This window comes from Schistocerca gregaria, chromosome 4, assembly GCF_023897955.1.
Source record: "Schistocerca gregaria isolate iqSchGreg1 chromosome 4, iqSchGreg1.2, whole genome shotgun sequence".
Lineage (NCBI taxonomy): Eukaryota > Metazoa > Arthropoda > Insecta > Orthoptera > Acrididae > Schistocerca > Schistocerca gregaria.
In genome coordinates, this window is record NC_064923.1 from 125,575,988 (window position 1) to 125,600,076 (window position 24,089).

General features: G+C 44.7%; 1 protein-coding gene across 1 annotated transcript in view; it reads left to right on the forward strand.

The window, feature by feature from the left end:
- Positions 1 to 3,342: 3,342 nt before the first annotated feature.
- The window catches only part of LOC126266957 (uncharacterized), a 1,160,365-nt gene continuing 1,139,618 nt past the window's right edge, over positions 3,343 to 24,089 (forward strand). Inside the window, exon 1 of the mRNA XM_049971677.1 lies at positions 3,343 to 3,461. The gene's annotated coding sequence lies outside the window, so the exon portion shown is untranslated. The remainder of the gene's footprint in view (positions 3,462 to 24,089) is intronic.

Sequence of the window (24,089 nt, forward strand, 5' to 3'; positions counted from 1 at the left end):
GAAGACTATGTTTATTTCTGCAATATTTTTAGTTTCAGAATTTTTCACTTTAGTTTGTTTCTAAATTGGTTGTAAATAAAAAAGGTTGCTTCCTTATATGTCTTTCGTTACCTGTACGACCCGAAACAACAATGAATAAAATCATTACGAAACTAAATACACTTTATTTTGCTTCGTAATACACAGGACTCCGAAATGCATTTAGTGTTAAAATTTCGGAGCACGCCGGTTAACGGTTTAAAATAAATCTAGTGATGAGCGCGGAAATTGTTTTTCCGCTGTTAGTTATTACACCCCTCTATACTAATTTTTCACTATGGACGTCTCCGGCATCCCTCTCAACTTTGTACTCCAAGTGGCTTCAAATGGTTGAAATGGCCCTGAGCGCTATGGGACTTAATATCAGTCCCCCAGAACTCAGAACTACTTAAAGCTAACCAACCTAAGGACATCACACACACCCATACCCGAGGCAGGATTCGAACCTGCGACCGTAGTAGTCGCGTGGTTCTGGACTGAAGCGCTTATAACCACTCGGCCACCGCGGCCGGCACCAAAGTGGCCTTAAACGGGTTCTAACCATGCGTCACAATGTACATAGCTTAAATGAAGTGGACGTAAATAAACACTACAAACACCAGAAACGAAATTCTCTATGAACTAGTCTTGTAGTTAGATTAAGGGAAACGATGGCACCAGTTACGCAGAAGAGCAAGAATCTCCCTGTCATGTAATTTAACCCGTGCGCGCGGTTGATGTGCAGCGCAGCACGTGGCTCGAGACACCCACACAAGCGTCGCCATTTGTTGGGCGGCTTCCTGCCGTCGCTAGGCAACGGAACGACGCCAGTGAGCTGTCAGTACCAAAGGCACGCCTCGCAGACTATAGCAGATGGCCAAGTTCCCTGGTTCCCACTATGAGGTAGCGCACTGGCTAACACACTGGACCCGCATTCGGGAGGACGACGGTTCAAACCAACACCGACTGTGTAGAAGGCCCTGGCGCTACGTCATCAGTCGTTAGTGACGTCACAACGCTTAGGCATGCCACGTGGGGTATGAGCGTAGTGTTGGTTGTGCAGTGCCGTTCCTTTTGTGTTACTTATTGTGTTTTTTCGATTACAGCAGTTATAGTGAGAGTTTTCACCGTGGTGTACAAGTGTTGTGTTCCTCGTTGTAACGGGAATTGTCCAAATAGACCTAAGGTCCAAGTGTTTTCGTTTCCTAACGACAAAGACCTTCGTCGCAAGCGGATTTCCGCCATTCAGAGGGATGCATTTTCACCAACCAAATATTCCAAAGTAAGTAAATCCGATTTCCATGTTTTCAGTTTTTGTAGTTCTTTATTCTTTATTTATAGCTTTTGAAGACCTGTACGATATTGTACCCAGGCACCACTAATGGTTTTGTGTCGTCAGTCTTACGTAGTAAAATAATTTTGAGCGGCCAGTTCAGCAACTAGTATTCACACTTGAATAGACGAAATCGCATTTTCTGCATTATTTTTTATTTACTCGAAGGAACGACTTATTTGACCTGCATGTAGGCAAAGACTGCTTTTCAGAGTAAACATCATACAGTTAGCTGTCAATTTTGAACATGGCTGATAATGCAGCAACCGTAGACGAAATTTGTAATATTACTTGAAAATACAGCTCTTCGGTTGCACAGGTAAAAATTTCCAACTTTACCCAGGTTTCAACTGCTCTAAGGCAGCCTTCATCAGAAGTAAAAAAATTTTACATTACCTATAACAGAGTTTTGGAAAAATATAAAAAATATTATTAAATTAAACATATGTAATAAAATTACATCATAGCTAACTGCTACGGTACAGTGCACAAAGAAAGCATACTTACAGAGAGTGAATAGTTATGAAATGGTTTAGAGCAACAGTGCTCACGTTGAAGATAAAAATATTTTGTACATTATAAAATATTCCTAGGAATGCAACTTGATTAAGACGCGCCGCTAAGGGTCGCGTGTGCGGCCGGCACTGTAAGCAGCATCAGACTGAGAGGCGCGCGCGCCGTCGCTGTCAGCAAGTCGGCAGCTTGTATCGCGCCATCTAGTATTGAATGCTTGTAATTTACAGTGACAACAGCTGTCAGAAGCATTGGAACAGGTTTGCACTTAATGTGCTCATTACATTTTGTCAGATAGTATGCAACAGATCGAAAGTTGAACAAAATATTATACTGTAAAAACGAGAGAGAGATTTAAGGCTACAGTACGGGGAGCACAATAGCAATATTCCGTGTTAAGTGATTTTACGCAAGAGCTTTACACCATCAAAGGAATTTTTATCACGTAATTGTAATTGCTCATTGAGGATTAAATGGTCGTTACGGGAAAAGTGTTTGAAATTTTTTTTACTTCTGATGAAGGCTGCCTTGGAGCAGTTGAAACCTATGTAAAGTTGGAAATTTTTACCTGTGCAACCGAAGAGCTGTATTTTCAAGTAATATTATAAACAGTTAGCTGTGTTGTGGCAAGTCAGGTTTTAGCAAGGATTTCCACTGAAAATAATAGTACGATGTGTAAATTCGAAGTTATGAGCTCTAATACAATCGAATTAGTGTTCAACTTCAGTCATTATTTTCGAAATTATTTTCAGATATGTGAACTACATTTTCCAAAAGAGAATTCAGTAATACGGAACTATGATCTTCCTTTGTAGCTTTACGACAGTAAGATAATCTTTCATCTAAATAAAACTGCAGAATCCAAAACAATACCAAACATTTTGTCCAAAAATAAGAGATTTATAGTGACAAGCACCCCCTGCATCAGACCTGGCGTTCGCCGTGCCTAGCTGACGTGACGTCACGAACAAGCGCCGAGGCCTTCCTTTGAGTCGGTGTTGTTCAAACACGCGTCCGGCCGTCCTGATTCAGGTTTTCCGTGATTTCCCCAAGTCGATTCAGGCAAATGCCGGGCTGGCTGACTTCCTTCCCCATCCTTCCCTAATCCGATGGGACCGTAGACCACTCTGTGTGGTCCCCTCCTCCAAATCAACCAATCAACAGCAAGACAAGTAGGAAAAACAGAAGGGAGGCGCACTGTGTTGCGTGACCCCGTGACTCGACTCGCTGGGACACCTTGCTCCAGCAGCGGGCAAGCGCTGCAGACTGGGAGCACACAGTTTCGAGGTCCCGCCGGCTCGGCGCTGTCTGGGTCGGCGCTCGCCGCAGCGGTTAAGTGGGTCAGCGGGACCCTGCCAGCCTGCCGGCCGCCTCTGTTTACCTGTGACGTCACGCGGGCGCCCCCCTCTCGCGGTGCCGCCCCTCCCCGCCGGGCCCCCAGCGCCGCGGCCGCAGTGTCTCTGTCTGTGTGCAGCGAGCAGCCCGTCTACGCCGCGTTTGTCGCCGCCGCGCGCGTCCTTGGCGAATTCCCTTACCGGCAGACAACTCGGCTGCTCCTGCGCTGTTCTCCGGCCGCCGACTGCAGCCCGAATTGCAGGTAAGGAGGCTCGACTGTTTTTTATATCTCTTCTGCGCTTCCACGTCTTCTACGTGTTCCACCTCGCCTGCAAAGCCACTGCGTTTACTAGTTTCGTCCCTATGAACAGGTCAAGTTTTGAGATTCCATGCTTTGCTTGTTTGGAAGGAGCGGCAGTGATAGCCTTTTTGTGCTATGAAAAACGATGTTCAGCAATTGCTTTGGCACAGTCGCTACCCTACAGTAAGCAGCGGTAGTTTTCTCGTGCTATTAATATTCACTACAGATGGTTACCCTGCATTAAATGCCTGAAAGCATTTGAGCTATGCGTTTGTTAATGACAACTTGTCCTCAGCAAGTTATTGTCGCAGTTCTGCTTGCGGTGAAATGGTGTTTAACGTTTAGCGTGAACTGCAATAAAAACTTCATGAAACAGGACCGCGACTTACACTGTGGCTTTGTAGGAGAGTATTACAGGCTATTTTTATCTACTCTAGTATGAATTAGGCTTGAACTGAAAGAGTTCGCCAAGGTATCCTGCTACCAAATTACGTAAAGTATGCACAATCAATTCCCGACCTGTTACAGGGAATAAATGATTACAAAATAGACTTTACGGATTTAATGGCAAGTATTTGTCCCCTACAGTACCTTCCAGTGTACGTACAGAAACGTATTTTTAAAACTCCAACATTGACTAAAAACGATCAACTTGCCCAGCAATGCTTCTCGATAGCGACGCGGTCTCTGTATTACTTAACGAACATCACGCTTACATTCATGTTGTGTGAGCTAGACAGCGTTTTGCTTAAAAATAATTCGCTCGCTTGGCGTGACGTATTTCGGACCTGCGGACCGAAATCAGATTTGTGGCGATCGATACGGAGTTCCACGTAGCGCATAACCGTATCTCGCTTGGTGTGCCGTCCTGTATTTCGGGTTAGCAGTGTCGTAATTTGTCGAATGCTTAAGCACATACCTTTTCGTTGTGCGTCCTTGAGTAATTGCTTTAAAAGGTACTTTGTTTGGTAATATAAATGCCATCGGAGAAGAGTGTACTTTTTAATAACTACTGCACATTGAGATGGCTTTAGAGACGTTCTCAGGTCCAGGCTTCAAAATCGCGGTTCACATCCCAATTTCCGATTTTGCAGTGTGTACCAAATGTGGACTTTCTCACCGATGCAAAATTAGATGACGCTGACATCTAAGACCCAACCAATCATCTCTTCGTAATATTAATTACTCTCTTCTGGTAATGATGGTTAAGTCCGAATTTTACATAATATATTATGTTTTTTTCCCTTTCATTATACAGGTAATGAAATGTCTCACACGAAGCAGCGCCTGGCACCTGTTCTTGGCAGTTAATAGCCTGCGAAAAAGTGTACATCAATTATGGATCTTTTAGGTACCTGCTGTTGCGTTCCAAGCACTCTGATTGGTATTCAGTTAATTCCGTGTGTTATACAGACTCCCGTTAATTCCTGACGTTAAGATGTGAGATTACGCTGGCTACCCTCCTTAGTTTCACAGCAGTTTGATAAGTGGACAGGAAAATTTTGAATTAACCTTTGTTGTTGTTGTTGTTGTTGTTGTTGTGGTGGTGGTGGTGGTCTTCAGTCCTGAGACTGGTTTGATGCAGCTCTCCATGCTACTCTATCCTGTGCAAGCTTTTTCATCTACCAGTACCTACTACAACCTACATCCTTCTGAATCTGCTTAGTGTATTCATCTCTTGGTCTCCCTCTACGATTTTTACCCTCCACGCTGTCCTCCAGTACTAAATTGGTCATCGCTTGATGCCTCAGAACATGTCCTACCAACCGACCCCTTCTTCTAGTCAAGTTGTGCCACAAACTTCTCTTCTCCCCAATCCTATTCAATACCTCCTCATTAGTTATGTGATCTACCCATCTAATCTTCAGCATTCTTCTGTAGCACCACACTTCGAAAGCTTCTATTCTCTTCTTGTCCAAACTATTTATGATCCATGTTTCACTTCCATACATGGCTACACTCCATACATATACTTTCAGAAACGACTTCCTGACACTTAAATCTATTCTCGATGTTAACAAATTTCCTTTCTTCAGAAACGCTTTCCTTGACATTGCCAGTCTACTTTTTATATCCTCTCTACTTCGATCATCATCAGTTATTTCGCTCCCAAAATAGCAAAACTCCTTTACTACTTTAAGTGTCTCATTTCCTAATCTAATTCCCTCAGCATCACCTAACTTATTCGACTACATTCCATTATCCTCGTTTTGCTTTTGTTGATGTTCATCTTATATCCTCCTTTCAAGACACTGTCCATTTCGTTCAACTGCTCTTTCAAGTCTTGTTCTGTCTCTGACAGAATTACAATGTCATCGGTGCACCTCAAAGTTTTTATTTCTTCTCCATGGATTTTAATATCTACTCCGAATTTACCTTTTGTTTCCTTTATTGCTTGTTCAATATACAGACTGAATAACATCGGGGAAAGGCTACAACCCTGTCTCACTCCCTTCCCAACCACTGCTTCCCTTTCATGTCCCTCGACTCTTATAACTTAACTTTTAATAAATAATAAGTGTTTCCACGTAAGCCTGACGGTTCAAACCCGAGTCCGGCCATCCTGATTTAGGTTTCCCGTGATTTCCCTAAATCGCTTCAGGCAAACGCCGGGATGGTTCCTCTGAAAGGGCACGGCCGACTTCCTTCCCCAACCTTCCCTAATCCGATGAGATCAATGACCTCGCTGTTTAGTCCCCTTCCCCTAATCAACCTGAAACCACCTCACGACTTTTTGCTTGTGTACCGTTCATGAAGTTCGTGATTCATAACTCACACTGGGAACACGCGACATGGGATAACACTTACATCTTTCTGAGTTTGTAATTCAAGTTTCTGAGCCAGACCCCCACCTTCCTTAACTTCACCACCCCCTACCCTCTCTCCTACCTTCGAATAGGTTCAGGATCCTCGAGATGTAACCACAAGCTTAGCTGACGAATTTGGTCCTCATATTGCTTCATACTATCCTCCCACTCTCTTATCGGCACTTCACACAGTAGCGTACAAACAGTTTAAGAAAGCATGCGGTTGGCCTTTGTGACGTCTCCGAGTTATCCTGCATGACAGTGTGAGTAGGAATCAGTACTTACTTAGCAGACATCGACAGTGTGAAACCGAGCTTGGCGTAACATGTTTTCAGAATGAGATTTTCACTTTGCAGCGGAGTGTGCGCTGATACGAATCTGTAAGTAGGCTGTTTAGGTTTTTGTCAGCATGTCAAGAGTCAGCACTGTCTTTCCGTTGGAAGGACAACACTACTTCTTCAAGACTGCATGGGAATCCACTACTTCCGTGTGCATTTTCTTTTACTGCTCAGACATTGAGCACAAACACTGCTATTTTACTGTGATGAACGATCAGGACTGTCTTTATGGTCTGTGAGAAAATATTAGCTTTTGAGCAACATTGTATCAATAAGTGAGTGCATTTGATTTCTTTGTTATTGTAATTATAATCATGAAATATTTTTTCAAATCTGTATTGGCCAGTGCCCAAAAAAATTTGTAAAATTTTTTGTGAGGAGCATGGGGGCTATGTAAGTAGGCTGTTTAGGTTTTTTATTGGTAACGCAACATAGCGCTCTGTATGAAAAATCACTGGCTGTGCTGTGTGCAGTCAGTGGCTGGTTGGCATTGTTGTAATACTCGCCATTGTAGTGTTGGGCGGCTGGATGTTAACAGCGCGTAGCGTTGCGCAGTTGGAGGTGAGCCGCCAGCAGTGGTGGACGTGGGGAGAGAGATGGCGGAGTTTTGAAATTTGTAAGAATGGATGTCATGAACTGATATATATATATATATATATATATATATATATATATATATATATATATATATATATATATAATAACTTTTGAACACTATTAAGGTAAATACATTGTTTGTTCTCTATCAAAATCTTTCATTTGCTAACTATGCCTATCAGTAGTTAGTGCCTTCAGTAGTTTGAATCTTTTATTTAGTTGGCAGTAGTGGCGCTCGCTGTATTGCAGTAGTTGGAATAACCAAGATTTTTGTGAGGTAAGTGATTTGTGAAACGTATAGGTTAATGTTAGTCAGGGCCATTCTTTGTAGAGATTTTTGAAAGTCAGATTGCGTTGCGCTAAAATTATTGTGTGTCAGTTTAAGCACAGTCATGTATAATTGTTCAAAGGGGAAGTTTCAAAACTTCTGGCAGATTAAAACTGTGTGCCCGATGGAGACTCGAACTCGGGACCTTTGCCTTTCGCGGTCTAGTGCTCAACAATCTGAGCTACCGAAGCACGACTCACGCCCGGTACTCACAGCACAGGAGACGAGGTACTGGCAGAAGTAAAGCTGTGAGTATCGGGCGTGAGTCGTGCTTCGGTAGCTCAGATGGTAGAGCACTTGCCCGCGAAAGGCAAAGGTCCCGAGTTCGAGTCTCGGTCGGTCACACGGTTGTAATCTGCCAGGAAGTTTCGTAACATGTTTTGTTGGCAAGGGCCACGTAAGATTGTGAAATAACTGTCGCCGAATAAAACTGACATTTCGTCCTTGGAATTCTACGGACTCGCACCAGCTGGCTCTGTTTGTCTACGTCACTGATACTGAACCTCGTCCCCGGCGCCCACTTCCAGGTGTTCCGGCTTTCAAGGTGGGCGGTATGCGGTGTGAGCTGCAAAAACTCTTTCATCAGATTTTCAAGAAACTCTCAGCGACTATCTAAATTTCAGAAAATATGCTACTTGTATCGCGCTTGCACAAGTTTAATTCGCGTTACGTAAGTGATACCAAATGACATTATAGGCCGACCGCAAACAATAGAGCGTCGTCTCAGAATAGCTCGCGCATCTGCCGTAACAGACAAGCAAACCCGGTAGCTGCCGATGCACCCCTCCCCACACCCTGCCAGACCAAACCACGATGCGCGAGAGGCATGCACAGAAGACGATCACGTCACAGGCTCATTTGTTCGCGGTCGCACTGGCCAGCAAGGTGGTTTGCCACATTGGATACGTGATTACAGCTTCAGACACAATATTGTGAAATATTGTGAACGCGTGTCTCAGGAAAGGAAATATGTTCGTGGCTTTCCGAAGTATCTGACAATGGGTTCCTTACAACCTGCTGTCAATGAACTGCAACCATTGTGTTTAATGTGTCCTAAAAAATTGTCCGATGAGGCAATGAAGCCAAGCCGAGTGTGAAAACATCATTCTACACGACTGGCCATTAAAATTGCTACACCACGAAGATGACGTGCTACAGACGCGAAATTTAACCGATAGGAAGAAGGTGCTGTGATATGCAAATGATCAGCTTTTCAGAACATTCACACAAGGTTGGCGCCGCGGTGGCGACACCTACAACGTGCTGACATGAGGAAAGTTTCCAACCGATTTCTCATACACAAACAGCAGTTCACCGGCGTTTCCTGGTGAAACATCATTGTGATGTCTTGTGTAACGAAGATAAATGCGTACCATCACGTTTCCGACTTTGATAAAGGTCGGATTGTAGCCTATCGCGATTGCGGTTTATCGTATCGCGACATTGCTGCTCACGTTGGTCGAGAACCAATGACTGTTTGCAGAATATGGAATCGGTGGGTTCAGTAGGGTAATAGGGAACGCCGTGCTCGATCCCAACGGCCTCGTATCACTAGCAGTCGAGATGACAGGCATCTTATCCGCACGTCTATGACGGATCATGCAGCCACGTCTCGATCCCTGAGTCAACAGATGGGGACGTTTGCAAGACAACAACCATCTGCACGAACAGTTCGACGTTTGCAACAGCATGGACTATCAGCTCGGAGACCGTGGCTGCGGTTACCCTTGAGGCTGCATCGCAGACAGAAAAGCTTGCGATGGTGTACTCAACCACGAACCTGGGTGCACGAATGGCAAAACGTAATTTTTTCGGATGAATCCAGGTTCTGTTTACAGCAACATGATGGTCGCATTCCTGTTTGGCGACATCTCGGTGAACATGCATTGGAAGCGTGTATTCGTCATCGCCATACCGGCGTATCACCCAGCGTGATGGTACGAGGTACCATTGGTTACACGTCTCGGTCACCTCTTATTCGCATTGACGGCACTTTGAACAGTGGAAGTTACATTTCAGATGTGTTACGACCCGTGGCTCTACCCTTCATTCGATCCCTGCGAAACCCTATATTTCAGCAGGAAATTTCACGATCACATGTTGCAGGTCCTGTACGGGCTTTTCTGGATACAGAAAATGTTCGACTGCTGCCCTGGCCAGCACATTCTCCAGATCTTTCCCCAATTGAAAAGTGGCTCTGAGCACTATGGGACTTAACATCTATGGTCATCAGTCACCAATTTAAAACTCTGGTCAATGGTGGCCGAGCAACTGGCTCGTCACAATACGGCAGTCACTATTCTTGATCAACTGTGGTATCGTGTTGAAGCTGAATGGGCGCCTTTACCTGTACACGCCATCCAAGCTTTGTTTGACTCAATGCCCAGGCCTATCAAGGCCGTTATTACGGCCAGAGGTGGTTGTTCTGGGTACTGATTTCTCAGGATCTATGCACCCAAATTGCGTGAAAATGTAATCACATGTCAGTTCTAGTATAACATATTTGTCCAATGAATACCCGTTTATCATCTGCATTTCTTCTTGGTGTGGCAATTTTAATGGCCAGTAGTGTAATTAAGTCATTCTCTAGCTACAAAGAGCTAATAACACTCTCACAGGTTGCCAAAGTATTTTGTCACTATTTATTGACAAAGTTGAACCACTTCGTCATAATTCTTTGATGGGATAATTTCAACAGTTTCCCGAATTACGTTTTACAAAAGATGATGTAACTCCAGAGGACATTGACAAATTCAGTAGCCATGTCAACGAAGTTGAATTCTTCAAGGAAAAACGATTTGAAGGTATTTTGAAACTAAAGGTGAATGATAGAATGAAAAATTCTTTTACTGCAAATATTGAAGAAGTTGATACAGTTCCCCAAGAAGAACTGTTAGAGATCAGATATGATAAAGACAGGAAACATAAATTCGATAAAGGTGGCAAAATGGAAAAAAAAATCCTGTCTTTTATCCAAATAAATGGAAAATTAGGTTATTTCCAAGAATGTTTGCCTATCGAAGCCGCGGGTTCCTAACGATAGATATCGAACGTGCAATTCTAAATCGATCACGCGACTTGTGGCGGGCGTTATGATAAATTATTTGTGAGATGACAGGAAAACCTAAACGATTTATGACGGTACTGAGTGCGATGTGTGGTATTGTAGACATTTGTTTTGCCGGTTGGCTCACATGGAAGAATCTAATTCCATGCTTATGCAATGTACAAAATTGTCTGAATTTTTGTCGGAAATGTGACGCTCTACCCATATTTTTGCGTGACAATGGCAGAGTTTACCCAGGCTACGGCAAAATGGAATGCTTCTCGCAGCATACACATCAAATGGACTTTCTCAGGACGACAACGAATGACATAAGTCGTTTCCTTTGTAATTAAATCTATTTTAGTAACGCTCTTCTTTTGTCGTTGCTGTAGTGACCACTATAAACAAGCTCGTAACGCCCGCCACCACAGTCGCGTGAACGATTTACAATCGCACGTTTGGTATCTATCGTTTGGTGCCCGCAACGTCGATAGGCAAACATTCTTGGAAATTACCGAAAATTATATTAAGTTCAATGCTAACTATCCCTGCTTCATCTCGTTTGGCATCAGGCTTTAGTGAATATTTCCGAAGGAGGAGACCTCCTTTTAGTCCTCACGGTACAGTAATAGAATCAGAAATCCAATACTTTAGTTTCGCAACATCAGAATCTGGGATCTCATTTATCATTTGTAGGTGATTTTTTATCAATTGAGGAACGATGAAATTTTTACCTAGGCACGCCATTTGTAACGCTGTGGCATTCTGTAAGCTATGACATAGCATTTACACCAGAAGAGATGCAACTCAAAAGTTGAGAAACCGGTTGTTTGGGTTTATAAGTGAGCTGAAGAAATACAGCCATAGCGGATCGTTGGACATTTCATCCAGTTCCATGTTAATAGTTTTGACTCCTGTATTTAAAAAATAAAAAAAGACTGTACGCTGTACGACGTGTCAGACAATCGACAGAAGGTATTTGGTAAGTAATTATTGCTACACCCTTTACTCTATTCTGCTTTATAAATTTTATAAAGTTTAGAGTATTGAATAGCTAATGCAACACATGGTTTTCTTCTCTGAAAGCAGGTTGGTTTATGTAGTATTTCAGTACACCATATAATTCCGCACACTGCCTTTAATACAGTCTCCATTCAGTGTGACGGCCTTACCCCACCTTACTGAGAGGGCCGGCCGGCATGCTACCGCTCTACTGGTCGACTTAGAACCCAACGTCTCGCTGCATCGAGAACCTCCCCATCATCCACGTGCTGCTTCCCGCCGAGTGCACCCACATTCTGCCAAACAGATGCAAGTCAGAAGGCGCGAGTTACGGGTTGTAGGGTGGATGAGGAAGAGCAGTCCAGTGAAGTTCCGTGAGCTCCCATCGGGTGCACAGACTTCTCTGAGACCTTACGCCGTCATGGAGAAGGAGAAGCGCCTTTGAACTTTTGTGGCGACGAACACGCTGAAGTCGTGTCTTCAATTTCTTTCCAAGATCCTACTCCAGGCGGGTGTAAAATGAATGTGCGCAACGGAAAATAATGAACGCTAAAATGATGATATGTCCCTCGTTCACTATTCCCCCAAAGCAGATCCGAGGATCTCTTAATGCTCCCTTTTAACGTGTAAACTACATTCTAAACATAAATGAATGATGAAGGCAACTAATACTACTAAATGATAAACGTTGTTGTTCAGTATATATTTATTATAGATTAAAATCAACCCTTTAAGTACAATTGTCGATATTTCCTAACGAAAATTATTAATCAATTGCCTAACTCTGCCCCTTATCATACTAATATCAATAACTCGAAATGAGTGACATCATCTACGTACCACACACTAGAAGACACTACTTTCAAAGATGATTTACGGTGGTGTGCAACCTCAGAGGAAATAAACTAACGTGATCACAGCTATTTAGCTTTATAGCCCTAATAAGCGGAATCAATGTGCAATACCACCGTATGTACTGTGTCCGGTGTATCGAAGTGGTGGTTCTCATACACATCTGCGACGATAGAACTTCAGCCACAAATAAACTCTTTCAAGCACTAGAACGGCAGAAGGCGGTCGTCTGACTAATATACTCTAATACTTTCTTCTCCTCTCTGAGTTCTACAGACGAGAAAAGCAAACTCCCAAAAAATGGTTCAAATGGCTCTGAGCAGTAACTTCTAAGGTCATCAATCCCCTAGAACTTAGAACTAATTAATCATAACGAACCTAAGGACATCACACACATCCATGCCCGAGGCAGGATGCGAACCTGCGACCGCAGCAGTCTCGCCAGAGGGATGGAGTTCAGATAACGTTTCAACGTAAGTATAGGGAGAGGAAGTGCTCTCAATTATTGAACGCTGCGTACTCAACGACGACTTCCAACCCGGAGGTGAAGTCCAGAATCGTATAGGTTCGCAAGACTACAGTGCCTAACTGTTCTAACTATAAACTCTCCTCAGAGCAAAGACAGCAAGTCCGTCTGTGCCAACGAAGCTGATACCGAGCGACCGTCACACACGGGCGCTCACAACGGAAGACCACGTCTGTCCACCGCTGGCTTCCTAGCAAGGCTCCGCTCCCCACCCTCGTAATTCCAAAAACGAACCATATTCCCGAAAACCTGGAATATTCTCCCTCTCTACAGATTCTTCCGAACGCCGACCAACCATATTTTATGCCTTTGTCGCCCAGCGCGGAAAGTTTGCGAGGAAAAACCTATACGAATACAATGGTACGCTTCTGAGTAAAAATTCTTGGAATTAACCCAGCCTGCGTGGTGTGGTTTCTGAGGTGCCGTTTCTTCCTTCCTCTCACCTGCGTCCAAGATTTGCAGAGTTCCCGGTTATCCTTCCGGTCCTGCTACAATAGCAGCCTGCCGTCACCCTATTGTGCTCCAAAGCTCAGGTGCCACGACGTCTGTTTAGCTACTTGCTGTGTTTAAGCAGGACCAACACCTGCGCGGGCCTTCAACCCAGAGCTTGAGTTCTGCCTGACGTTTCATCTCCACTGGCGTTCCAACCTCTACTAGCATAGACAGTCATTCATTACGCCGGTCTGATAATAAAGACACTCCGTCACCTTTCATGCAATAAGCGTTGGCAGTTATTCACATAGCGTACGTGACAATGTCAGTCTCCTTTAAATATACATATTATGATGTACAACTTATCAAATGGTTCAAATGGTTCTGAGCACTATGGGACTTAACATCTGAGGTCATCAGTCCCCTAGAACTTAGAACTACTTAAACCTAACTAGGCTAAGGACATCACACACATCCATGTCCGAGGCAGGATTCGAATCGGCGACCGTAGCGGTCGCGCGGTTCCAGACTGAAGCGCCTAGAACCGCTCGGCCAAAGTGGCCGGCTACTACTTATCACATGATACTTAATTGTGTTTGAAGATCACGGCAAAGTATGTGGATGAGTGCTTGTAAAGTGCGAAATTATAGCCACCTTACATCTTGAAAGTATCACAATGCACTTTAGAGTTGATTGTTGCATCATGATGGAGGACATCAAACGGAATAACCCCTTCAGAGTCTCAGACGACTGTCGGTATGATTTTACCGGCTGAGTGTACGGCTTTGAACTATTTCTTCGGAGGTAGTGAGTGTCATTCCATGGATTACCCGTGTTTCCTGTTCGAAGTTGTGAACCCATATTTCATCGCCTGTGACGACGTTCGACAAAAAAGTCTCGCGAACAGCGTCGTAACGCGCAAGCAGTTCCTCGAAGACGGTCCTTCCTTGTTCTTTATGATCTTGGGAACGCAGCGGCCACACACGTCTGAGTACCCCAGCTGGTGGACGAGTGTGTCAGCACTGTCAACGGAGACGACCAGTTGTGCAGCGATGTGTTTGGGTTACGTCGATCACCTCGCATGAAAGTGTCTGCACGTCCGAATATAGCGGAAGTTACAGCTGTGTGCGCCCGGCCAGCACACAGGAACTCGGACAGGCTTACGTGACTTTGCGTGATGATGACAGACGTCTTGCACAACGACTCACCCTGCTTTTGTTCACTGCCAGGTCTCTGTAACCATTCTTCATGAAACTAAAGGCGCTTAACCACGAATATTCCACTTTGTGCCACAACAAATCCTGCATTTTTTTGTCAATCGAAATTGGCCAAGAAAAAATTCATTACTTATTGAACGCCCCATAAACAAACAGAAATAAAGAAGTGGGGATAGATATAAAACAGTTGACTACTCCGGGTCTCTATGATCCAGAATGCTGTAGATACCGCAGCCTGTGCTGTTGTCGTGTTTTCTGACTCCCCACAGCACGTACCGTACAATTTCGCAAAGCCGCTGAGTAATCATTATTATGGAATACAAGAAGAGCCACACAATTGGGCTAAGGCTTTCTAACAAAGCTAACTCGGCATGTCATTCCTAATAAAGAAGTGTCATCAGAGGAGACCATTGCGACCGGCGTACCTCAAGCAACTGTGCTAGGACCGTTACCGTCCACAACATGTACACATTATCTGATAGACGACGCTCGGAGCCCTGTGAGACTATTGCAGTAGTCGTTAAAAAATTGCTACGAAGTGCACGAAGACCTTTAGATCGTCAGCGCTTGGTTTAAAGACCAGCGCCTGATCCTCAGCACATAACTGTAACTGTAACGCTACTTAATAAACGAAATGACGTCGCATGACAAAACGAGCGGAAGTTAGCCACAACTGTCAAGTGTGTAAGATCTCCAATATTGTCGGCTTGATTGCTTAATAGTATGCTTCTGGATGTACTGTCGAAGCTGTGGTGGATGTGATAGCCAGCGAGATGTTAATAAAATGAGTGCCGGTCTCCTAAGTCTTGTCTACATTGAAATGAAACCTCTGTCCCTGCTTGTTAGGTTTTCTGACATCAGGACAGTAGCGGAGGGATGCAAGGAACATCAGCGCCAAGTTCGGTTAAAACAACCAAGCAAATAGGCTGTCGCCGAGCACTGCATCGAGTACTACTGTAAAACTACCAGTATCGTGATGCGAACGTCAAGTTTCTGTTAGACCTTAATTAAGAAGTCTATCGAAATAAAGTCGTTAGAAAATCTAATAAACAGGCACGATGTTTTCAATTTAAACAAAGTTTGGGGTTGGACACGTAGTTTACTAAGATTTCAGCGACCACCACGTCCACTAAAGCATGGAACGCTGAGAGAGTTTGTGTTTCAAGGAATATCGGTGCGAGCTCTGAAAAAAAAAGGAACAAAGAGCATAGTGGGCATCCCGAATCGAACACTTTGACAGCTACAAACAGCGACGCGAGACTGTTTGGTTGAAGTTCAGGCAGCCAGTGCACACACAAAGCATAACACGCAGCATATGAAGAAAACGGCTTCGTGAGCCTTCAAAACATTATGCATAGAACGAAAACAACAGAACAACCGGAAGCTCGCCATTAAGTATCTAAGAACTTGCTGTCGGGGCGCTTTGTGATGGAACGATCATATTAATCTGTCGAAGAGTAGACAAGTTTCAGACTGGCGTGACCGTAATTTTCTCTTGGAGAGGCCTTTGTCGCGCCAGTATTCTTGAATATTTTTCAGCGCCGCGGGAATGTACTGAAGTTGGATTAATTGAAGAGATTGAGAAGAGTAAATGTAGAGCTGCGCTGTTCATCACGAATTCCTTTAGTCAGAGGAAGAGCATCACAGAAATGTCGAACGCATACTAGCGGAAAGCGCTGCTACTAAGACTTGCAAATCGCACAGAGTATTACTCTCATTGTTCTTAGAATTGATGTTCCAATAAGAATAACGAAACTGTCACTTTCAACACAATATCGTGTAATGACCTTTATGATTAGTGTAAGGTAAACAGAGAGGGATACGGGCAGTCCTCCTCCAAGAGGCCATCCTCGAATGGCTTACAGATTAAATTGGGGAGGTTGGGGGGAGGGGGGGGGGTACGAAGTACACCATGTACCCTCCACCAGAAACTGTTCGTTGGCTTTGGAAGTGTGCATGTAAGGGTGTTTCCTAGGTGACGTTACAAAGTTTTAGGAATGACGGAGAAGGGTCATTGTATAGATTTGAGATAAGGGACTCCTATATCCCAACTACAGTGTCGAAAGTTACGAGCGAAAATCTTTCTGATTCCTCTGACAGTGGAGCTCTCCTACCGCAAGCTCTTTGTTTCCATATTTTGGGTGGTGCTAGTATGGACTGAAACAAGAAAAAAGTAAACGTGGACTATAAAGTATACACGTTAACAGCTATAAAAACTTGTCCATCTTTGCTACTGTGAAACATAACTCTTCTACTGACCATTTGCTCGAAGCTCTTAAGGCATGCATTTTAGAGCCCATGAGTATTAGACAATTTTTTCATCTGTTGGGTCATACTACGTTGTCACAAAAAATGGAATGCAATCAGCTCGCAGTAGGAGAATTCCACTCTCGGAGGTATCAGAACGATTTTCGCTCACAACTCTCGACTCGCTCGTTTCCGGACCATGCCTGTTATCTCAACTAGATACATTTACCCTTCTCCATCATCCCCGAAAGTTTGTAACATCTTCACGGAATCACGCTGTATTCAGGGTGTACCAGGTGGAATGGTCAATATTCGCGGGTATGACAGCTACACCATACGAAGCAAAAAGTCTTGTAAAAATGGGCTGTAAAATGCATACCTTAAGAGCTATGAGCAATTGTTATATAGGATACATGCGTTTCACAGGAGCCGAGATGAAAAAGTGTTAGTAGTTCTTAAGATATGCAGTTTAGAGCCCATGTCTACTTCACTGTTTTGCTGCAGATGATGTTCCTGTCATATCTTGAATATTTACCATTCAGCCTGGGGCACCCTGTATGTGGACGTATAACGTGTCTCGTCCCTGGAACTTCCCGTACTCAGTCAAGTCACCCCTGTTGCCGAAGAAACACCCTTCCTTTCGCAATTACAGCCTGCGCTGGACAGATCATTCACAGACTGAATGGCTTGACCCTCTAGCTGACTAGCGGTTCCTCAACGACTTCCAGTTACGCAATAGAAGCGCGCGCTTGTGTGCGTAGGTGTGCATACGAGTTGAGTGACTCGTCACGGCTGGCGGTTAACTAGCTGTCACGGCCTTCTGGTGCCTGCGGCGAGTGTCGTACCATTCTGAGGCACCACTTTGCTCCTGCGTCCCACTTCAGATTCTCGTGTAGGTGCACGGCTTTTGTGTGACTGACTGTGTTGCCTGTAGGTGTATGTTACTCTTCGAAAACATCATTCGAGAGTTGTAGTCTCTTATCAACCTCCTGGGCTTTATTGCTTAAGATTTTCATGAGATCACAGGCGAAGTTTGCAATTTTTGTTGGAGAAGGGGGAAGAAGACAGCGGTAAAGATTCTCGTATGACACTTGACGTTTCTGTCAACACAATAATGATACTGAAAGCTTGAAATACCCGAACGTGTAACGGAATGGAATCTGCAGCCACAGACCGCTGAGGCGTACGTTACGACCGTCCGTGTTACCTCATAACTGAACAGTAATTTACGTTTCATTGTTAATTGCGGTCTCCTTTGGAGTGCATACCTTTGATTATAACACTGATTATAGCTTTAGAGATAAGTCTGTTCCAAATCAGGCGCTTCAGTCACTAATCACTCCGTGGCAAATCCCAGCCGCCAGTGGAATAATTCTCTAAAAGAGGAGGCGAATGATCTTGTAAGTGAACTAGACAGATTTACGAAAGGTGTAGCAATCGATAATTTTGTCGAGCGTTGCTTCAGTTATGGACGTAAGAGATAGGGACAGCTCAGATCGAGAGTTTTGCTGGGCGCTGTTGGTAAAAGAATTAAACCTTTTTACAAAGACACGATGATTATATGAAGGGTAGATGCCTTTTGACGTGACAGACGATCAGGAAAATCCATAAAACACGCTCATAACACGAAACAGAAAGGACCTGTCAGCCTCACGAAGAAACAGAAAATGCCAGCAAGTCTAGTACAGCATGAACATGAAAATCGGACTTGGCCATACTCACTGGGTGTAAGGAAGAGCTACTCTCTAGTTTACTCTCTGGGATTGTATTTGTTTTCTCCTTCTAGTAACACATCTATTTATCTACTTCCATTTCAATAATTTAGTCTTTCTGCTACCTCCTTTCGTTTATCACTATGGCCGTTGGTTTTTCCGAAATCTATATTGAGCTTGTGAGTGTAGAAATAAATACCGTTGGGAAAAATCCACCGAGGCATTGGCAGAGTAGCTTGCTGTCTCAAGACCCTCAGACCTTCCTGGTTTTCTTCCAGGATATCCTCCCGTAAGGAAGCATGGTCAAACGAACCGCGCTGAACGAAACAGTCAGCATGTTACACAAAAGTAACTGATTAACTTATCCAAAAATAATGGACATGCATCATTAGCATACACACATTGCCCATGTAATACAGAATGAAGTAAAGTTGTAATTATTGAAGGGAGGTAGCTTTACCCACGCGTGTACTGTTGTAGCTGTGATAACAATGATGCCTCAGCGCTGAATAAAAATGGTAAGACATCACTATTTGCTTCTGTCGAGAAAGAAGAGACCCAACAAACTGGACTGACAAACCCAAACAAAGCTAATAAGGATATCGTGGACGTTTTGAAGCCCCTGGACAACTTCTGCAGGTTTAAGAGCTGCCTAGTAGTACCAACGAGCATCGGTTAACGCTGGTAGTAGCAGCTGTCGTCCTGTATTTCACATTTGGAGATCACCTAATTCGACCAAATCCGGTAACCACAGTTAAATAAAAATACGCGATCCAGTGTTGTTTATACTTTACAAAACCAGATCACTTACATTTCCTTCGACACAACGGAGCCTTTCTGAAAACTTCTCACTAGCTCTCAGTTCTCCCGAGTCGTATTAACACAGTTACCCTATTCTTGTGCAGGAATTCCACACTGAGTCTCTTTAACGCGTCTTAAAGAGAGCAGGAAGTTTCACTTCGTCGTACGATCAATGATGTATGCTAGTAAGCCCACTGGGGAGCGCGTACTACACGGAAGCGAGGAAGCAGAAGCGTCAAGCTCACGTCGTTATGTGTGGTAGTGGTTATCGCGAGTGTTGTGGGCATGCCGAGACAAGGAAGCGGAACCTGGCGTAGCCTCTATCAGCAGAGTTAGGCAAAACCGCGTAATTAGTGCATTTGAAAGTCAATGAACATAAGTGACTGTGACGCCAGGTTGTATATCATAGGCTGCATGAGGAAGAACAGTGCTGCACTCAGAAGTTGGATGTCAATGCAGCTTCGCACAAGAACGCGCCTTCGGCTTCACTTTCAGTTCTCAGTGACAGGTAGAAAGGTCACTACAGTGCCTTACTGTTGTTCCTTTTTAGTGCTGTTATCAGGCCTAGTGTGGCATATAAGCGGAGTGAACCGCGTCAGATGTTGGCTGATCTTTGTGAGGCACACAGAGACGCCATCCACTCTCGTCAGACAGTGCTAATAGTTCCTTCCAGTGTTCTAAAATGGCGTCATCATAGGTCTCCATTCGGCACATACTTTGAGGAGTGATTATGAACAAAAAACTCAGGTTTATGCCCATTTCCAAACGGTTTCCCAGATAGAATCCTAAAACCGGATCCTCTGTCAAAACCGTCTCGCTGTACAAATTTTACTACGTTAAATTTCCTACATGGGAAGTCCTATTCATTTTTCCCTAGGATCAATAGTTCGTGCGAAGGGAGCGAGACTATGTTGAAAGTCTCGCACGAAAGCGCGTGCGATGTAGTGTTGGTAGTTTTTGTAGGCCAGTTTTCGGTAGTTTCCCGACCTGATAGATTACAAGTGTCTTGTGTGAAACTGAGCATTTCTAATTCCTCTACACTACTGTAGTACGTTTTAAACAATGACAATGTACTCAATAATTCAGAAAATAAATAACGATGTACATAAAATGTGCTCTATCTCGGAAACCATTCGGAATAGGGCGTATGTGCATGTGAAGTTTTTTGTTCAGAATGGGTAATACAGTCACCCCTCAAAGCATGTACCTTTCCTCCTGACTCACCCTGTTATGCCTCTTCCTGTCAGAGTTAGTCGAACATCACAGGATTAAAGCTAGAAGCCACGTCCCGTCTGCATTACTTAGAACAATAAAGCACGCTACCGCACTCCCCTGTACTGTGGCTCTCGACTGGAAGGTTGACGACCTGAGTCCTGAGCGTGGAGAAAATTTTCATCATCGCCATTTTCCCGGAAAAGAACAAGAACTGAGAACTGCCCGATCTCCAGACTTTGATCAGGTGCTCCTCACGCTTCGGAGATAATGGCGGCTGTAGATCCATGAGAATCATCCAAAATACACTGATGATCCCAAAAATTACGACTGTCTGTTTAATACCATGTTGGTCCGCCAATGGAACGCAATACAACAGGGATTCTCCATAACATGGATTTGACAAATCCTCAGTAGGTGTCCAGAGGTATGTGGCACCAAGATGTCTACACACAGATCAGTCAGTTACCGTAAATACGGGCTAGTGATTTGTATCAGGCGAATTTGGTTGCTAAGATGTGAACGTGAGTTCACTGTCATGCTCCGCAAACCATAACAACACAATTCTGGCTTTGTGACATGGACATTTATCTTGCTGGAAGATGTCATCTACGTCCCACATAGCATAATACTGCTTCCATCGACGTGCATTCGTGGCGGGATGCGTTTCGAGCAGCCGTATCCGGACACAACCATCGACCATGTCTAACAAAAAACGTGGTTCATCAACCACGCGACACTTTACCGTAGATCCACCGTCCAGTCTATATGATCCCGTACCCACTGCAATGATGACAATGTCTTTGGGTCGTCCTCTGGCGAGCCCCATGTTCAGCATTGTGTGCCGAATGGTTTGCTCTGAAACACTCGTGGTTGCACCAGTATTGTACTCTGTCGATAGATCCACCACACATCACATCCCAGTTTGCTTTGCAGAGCGAACAAGCCTCTGGCTTCCACGTTCTCTGTTGACGTGTGGATGTCCAACACCTTGTGGTCAACACGTGGTTTCGCCACCCGTCGGGCACTTTCCGTAGATGCTCATGACAGTAACACGCGCTCAGCTGACCAGCATCGCAGTGTCCGTGGTGCTCTTTCACAGGTGCCGCGCCATAACTTCTGCTTGTCCAAGTCACTTATGTCAGTAGCTTTTCCCATTTGTGATCACCGTGTAGTCGATAACATGATTTGCACATTCGTCTGTCCTCTGCTTACTGTATATACATTGCTGCCGGCCGCTGGTGGCCGAGTGGTTCTAGGCGCTCCAGTCTGGAACCGCGCGACCGCTACGGTCGCAGGTTCGGATCCTGCCTCGGGCATGGATGTGTGTGATGTCCTTAGGTTAGTAAGGTTTAAGTAGTTGTAAGTTCTAGGGGACTGAGACCTGAGATGTTAAGTCCCATAGTGCTCAGAGCCATTTGAATCTGTATATACACTGTGAAGCACAGTCAAAGGGTCGTCCGCTAATAGTCTTACATTATGATGCAGAAGTTTGAAATTTCGCTTAAAGCTCCTACAACCTTCGTCTGCGATGGTGGAAAAGCGTAGCGCCCTGCGACAGCGACCTCAGGCAAAGCGACGCTTCCTAACAGCAAGGTGTCCAGACACGCGAAATGAAGGCCCCAGCTCAGAAGTTCATGTGACGTATAAGGTGGATTAATGACGTCACATTGCCACCAAATTTCACCCCATTCCACTCAGCGCTACTGTGGACGAGTGAAGCAATGTGAAGGTCGTCACACTTCGTCTTACTCACATTTTATCCCTTCTTTTTATGGCTCTGTGGTGGAGGTAAGAACCACAATGGCCAGCTTTCTTAGGTGGCCGAGAAAAATATTTCAGACGCACCGCCGCTCTGTAAGGACACAAATAAGCCTCAGGTGGTGGCATAAAGGGTGTCAAAGAAAATATCTGTTCTCTTGGGGCGTGGTTTCCCACTCTTTTCGCGGTAGAAAACGTCAGTTAACAGTGCAATGAGAAGCAGGATGACATAGTTACCTTTTGACACTGCTAACATTCCCCAGACGCTCAACCCTTCACTGACGACATCTTGGGCCTGAAACCCAACTAAACATGATCTGACCAGTTTGGAGTGTAGCGAGACTGCAATTTCGTGCTCTGATATGTAGGGTGGAAGTGCCAACAACCGTTCATAACCGTCTGACGTAACTTGAATGTGATCTGAAGCAGCAAAGGGTGTTCATTCTTTTTTCACCCCCTTGCATTTCGCACACTCCTGTGGTATAATGGGCATGGAAGGAGGGGGGACGGGGGGGGGGGGTAATATTGACACATGCGTGATCAAAACAGCAAAGGGTCCATCTAAGATCCCCAGTTCGACAACACCATCCGTGCTACCTGCGATCAGGTGTGTCCAAATTATCTGTCACATCAGCACCTTGTATTAAGTGACTGGTTGTGTCTGTACAGGTACTGTATTTTTATAACGACCTCAGAAAAGATGCGTGGGTGGCAGCGACGATGTTTCATTCACTGATGTGGCAATATCGTTCTCCACCCCCACCCCCCTTCCCAATGACAGTGTCTCAAGAGGGCGTGAAACAGAAGGGCTGGAAAAGCGTAAGCAGTTTTCGTTGTTTCGTAAGACGTCCATATTTCGGGGAATGGTTTTGAACGGACCATAGCAGTTCCATCGTGGTCTCGCGGTAGCGTTCTCGCTTCCCGAGAATGGGGTCCCGGGTTCAGTTCCCGGCGGGGTTAGGGATTTTCACCTGCCTCGAGATGACTGGGTGTTGTTGTGTCGTCTTCATCATCATCATTCATCCGCATTACGGTCGGAGGAAGGCAATAGCAAACCGCCTCCACTGGGACCTTGCCTAGTATGGCGGTGCGGGTCTCCCGCATCGTTCCCCTGCTCTACGTCAAGAAGTGTGGGACTTCTACATCTACATCTACATCCGTACTCCGCAAGCCACCTGACGGTGTGTGGCGGAGGGTACCCTGAGTACCTCTATCGGTTCTCCCTTCTATTCCAGTCTCGTATTGTACGTGGAAAGAAGGATTGTCGGTATGCTTCTGTGTGGGCTCTAATCTCTCTGATTTTATCCTCATGGTCTCTTCGCGAGATATACGTAGGAGGGAGCAATATACTGCTTGACTCTTCGGTGAAGGTATGTTCTCGAAACTTTAACAAAAGCCCGTACCGAGCTACTGAGCGTCTCTCCTGCAGAGTCTTCCACTGGAGTTTATCTATCATCTCCGTAACGCTTTCGCAATTACTAAATGATCCTGTAACGAAGCGCGCTGCTCTCCGTTGGATCTTCTCTATCTCTTCTATCAACCCTACCTGGTGCGGATCCCACACTGCTGAGCAGTATTCAAGCATTGGGCGAACAAGCGTACTGTAACCTACTTCCTTTGTTGTCGGATTGCATTTCCTTAGGATTCTTCCAATGAATCTCAGTCTGGCATCTGCTTTACCGACGATCAACTTCATATGATCATTCCATTT